This window comes from Ursus americanus, unplaced genomic scaffold, assembly GCF_024610735.1.
Source record: "Ursus americanus isolate L20-20 unplaced genomic scaffold, mUrsAme1.1.p SCAF_131, whole genome shotgun sequence".
NCBI lineage: Eukaryota > Metazoa > Chordata > Mammalia > Carnivora > Ursidae > Ursus > Ursus americanus.
The window spans coordinates 84,701-88,935 of record NW_028273713.1 but is presented as its reverse complement, the minus strand read 5'-3'; positions in this window follow the sequence as shown (position 1 = coordinate 88,935).

The following is a 4,235-nucleotide window of genomic DNA, read 5'->3' as shown; positions in this document are numbered from 1 at the left end:
CCGGAGGGACACCCGAGGCCCACGGCCCTGAGACCCCTTTGCAAAAAGCAGGCTTCCCACGGAAACAGTTTTCCTGAGGTGCAGACCCTCTCACAAGTGGTTGTGGGAAGGTAAAGCCAATGCCCTCCACTTCCCTGGAAGAAACCACAGTGCCCAGCCATGTTCTAAGCCCTCCCATCCTCCCTGGGCTTCTGGCAGCAGGAGTGAAAAGAGAGGAGCAGAGCACTGGGACCCGTTTGACAAAAACCGGCTTCCCACGGGAAAGTCTTTCTCCACGTGCAGACATGCTCCCAGGTGCCTGTGGCAAGGGGAAGGAAATGCCATACACTGATCTGGAAGAGACCACAGGGCCCAGGCACAGTCTGAACCCTTCCCTCAACCCGGCGGTTTTGCTAGCAGGAGTTCAAGCCCAACGAACACAACCCGGAGACCCCTGGGGCAAAAACGGCTTCCGACGAACAATAGGTGCTTGCTGTGGAACACCTATCCCAAGTAGGGGTAGCCAGCTCAACAAAATGCCACACACCCAGGTGTAAGAAACAACATTGCCCAGGCATGGTCTAAGCCCCTCACCTCGTCCCTGTGCTTTGGGGAGCCGGAGGGACACCCGAGGCTCACGGCCCTGAGACCCCTTTGCAAAAAGCAGGCTTCCCACGGAAACAGTTTTCCTGAGTTGCAGACCCTCTCACAAGTGGTTGTGGCAAGGTAAAGCCAATGCCCTCTACTTCTCTGGAAGAAACCACAGTGCCCAGCCATGTTCTAAGCCCTCCCATCCTCCCTGGGCTTCTGGCAGCAGGAGTGAAAAGAGAGGAGCAGAGCACTGGGACCCGTTTGACAAAAACCGGCTTCCCACGGGAAAGTCTTTCTCCACGTGCAGACATGCTCCCAGGTGCCTGTGGCAAGGGGAAGGAAATGCCATACACTGACCTGGAAGAGACCACAGGGCCCAGGCACAGTCTGAACCCTTCCCTCAACCCGGCGGTTTTGCTAGCAGGAGTTCAAGCCCAACGAACACAGCCTGGAGACCCCTGGGGCAAAAACGGCTTCCGACGAACAATAGGTGCTTGCTGTGGAACACCTATCCCAAGTGGGGGTAGCCAGCTCAACAAAATGCCACACACCCAGGTGTAAGAAACAACATTGCCCAGGCATGGTCTAAGCCCCTCACCTCGTCCCTGTGCTTTGGGGAGCCGGAGGGACACCCGAGGCCCACGGCCCTGAGACCCCTTTGCAAAAAGCAGGCTTCCCACGGAAACAGTTTTCCTGAGGTGCAGACCCTCTCACAAGTGGTTGTGGCAAGGTAAAGCCAATGCCCTCTACTTCTCTGGAAGAAACCACAGTGCCCAGCCATGTTCTAAGCCCTCCCATCCTCCCTGGGCTTCTGGCAGCAGGAGTGAAAAGAGAGGAGCAGAGCACTGGGACCCGTTTGACAAAAACCGGCTTCCCACGGGAAAGTCTTTCTCCACGTGCAGACATGCTCCCAGGTGCCTGTGGCAAGGGGAAGGAAATGCCATACACTGACCTGGAAGAGACCACAGGGCCCAGGCACAGTCTGAACCCTTCCCTCAACCCGGCGGTTTTGCTAGCAGGAGTTCAAGCCCAACGAACACAGCCCGGAGACCCCTGGGGCAAAAACGGCTTCCGACGAACAATAGGTGCTTGCTGTGGAACACCTATCCCAAGTGGGGGTAGCCAGCTCAACAAAATGCCACACACCCAGGTGTAAGAAACAACATTGCCCAGGCATGGTCTAAGCCCCTCACCTCGTCCCTGTGCTTTGGGGAGCCGGAGGGACACCCGAGGCCCACGGCCCTGAGACCCCTTTGCAAAAAGCAGGCTTCCCATGGAAACAGTTTTCCTGAGGTGCAGACCCTCTCACAAGTGGTTGTGGGAAGGTAAAGCCAATGCCCTCCACTTCCCTGGAAGAAACCACAGTGCCCAGCCATGTTCTAAGCCCTCCCATCCTCCCTGGGCTTCTGGCAGCAGGAGTGAAAAGAGAGGAGCAGAGCACTGGGACCCGTTTGACAAAAACCGGCTTCCCACGGGAAAGTCTTTCTCCACGTGCAGACATGCTCCCAGGTGCCTGTGGCAAGGGGAAGGAAATGCCATACACTGATCTGGAAGAGACCACAGGGCCCAGGCACAGTCTGAACCCTTCCCTCAACCCGGCGGTTTTGCTAGCAGGAGTTCAAGCCCAACGAACACAGCCCGGAGACCCCTGGGGCAAAAACGGCTTCCGAAGAACAATAGGTGCTTGCTGTGGAACACCTATCCCAAGTGGGGGTAGCCAGCTCAACAAAATGCCACACACCCAGGTGTAAGAAACAACATTGCCCAGGCATGGTCTAAGCCCCTCACCTCATCCCTGAGATTTGGGGAGCCGGAGTGACACCCGAGGCCCACGGCCCTGAGACCCCTTTGCAAAAAGCCGGCTTCCCACGGAAACAGTTTTCCTGAGGTGCAGACCCTCTCACAAGTGGTTGTGGCAAGGTAAAGCAAATGCCCTCCACTTCTCTGGAAGAAACCACAGTGCCCAGCCATGTTCTAAGCCCTCCCATCCTCCCTGGGCTTCTGGCAGCAGGAGTGAAAAGAGAGGAGCAGAGCACTGGGACCCGTTTGAGAAAACTGGCTTCCCACGGGAAAGTTTCTCCACGTGCAGACATGCTCCCAGGTTCCTGTGACAAGGGGAAGGAAATGCCATACACTGACCTGGAAGAGACCACAGGGCCCAGGCAAAGTCTGAACCCTTCCCTCAACCCGGCGGTTTTGCTAGCAGGAGTTCAAGCCCAACGAACACAGCCCGGAGACCCCTGGGGCAAAAACGGCTTCCGACGAACAATAGGTGCTTCCTGTGGAATACCTATCCCAAGTGGGGGTAGCCAGCTCAACAAAATGCCACACACCCAGGTGTAAGAAACAACATTGCCCAGGCATGGTCTAAGCCCCTCACCTCGTCCCTGTGCTTTGGGGAGCCGGAGGGACACCCGAGGCCCACGGCCCTGAGACCCCTTTGCAAAAAGCCGGCTTCCCACGGAAACAGTTTTCCTGAGGTGCAGACCCTATCCCAAGTGGTTGTGGCAAGGTAAAGCCAATGCCCTCCACTTCTCTGGAAGAAACCACAGTGCCCAGGTATGTTCTAAGCCCTCCCATCCTCCCTGGGCTTCTGGCAGCAGGAGTGAAAAGAGAGGAGCAGAGCACTGGAACCCGTTTGACAAAAACCGGCTTCCCACGGGAAAGTCTTTCTCCACGTGCAGACATGCTCCCAGGTGCCTGTGGCAAGGGGAAGGAAATGCCATACACTGACCTGGAAGAGACCACAGGGCCCAGGCACAGTCTGAACCCTTCCCTCAACCCGGCGGTTTTGCTAGCAGGAGTTCAAGCCCAACGAACACAGCCCGGATACCCCTGGGGCAAAAACGGCTTCCAACGAACAATAGGTGCTTGCTGTGGAACACCTATCCCAAGTGGGGGTAGCCAGCTCAACAAAATGCCACACACCCAGGTGTAAGAAACAACATTGCCCAGGCATGGTCTAAGCCCCTCACTTCGTCCCTGTGCTTTGGGGAGCCGGAGGGACAGCCGAGCCCCACGGCCCTGAGACCCCTTTGCAAAAAGCCGGCTTCCCACGGAGACAGTTTTCCTGAGGTGTAGACCCTCTCCCAAGTGGTTGTGGCAAGGTAAAGCCAATGCCCTCCACTTCTCTGGAAGAAACCACAGTGCCCAGGCATTTTCTAAGCCCTCCCATCCTCCCTGGGCTTCTGGCAGCAGGAGTGAAAAGAGAGGAGCAGAGCACTGGGACCCGTTTGACAAAAACCGGCTTCCCACGGGAAAGTCTTTCTCCACGTGCAGACATGCTCCCAGGTGCCTGTGGCAAGGGGAAGGAAATGCCATACACTGACCTGGAAGAGACCACAGGGCCCAGGCACAGTCTGAACCCTTCCCTCAACCCGGCGGTTTTGCTAGCAGGAGTTCAAGCCCAAGGAACACAGCCCGGATACCCCTGGGGCAAAAACGGCTTCCGAGGAACAATAGGTGCTTGCTGTGGAACACCTATCCCAAGTGGGGGTAGCCAGCTCAACAAAATGCCACACACCCAGGTGTAAGAAACAACATTGCCCAGGCATGGTCTAAGCCCCTCACCTCGTCCCTGTGCTTTGGGGAGCCGGAGGGACACCCGAGGCTCACGGCCCTGAGACCCCTTTGCAAAAAGCAGGCTTCCCACGGAAACAGATTTC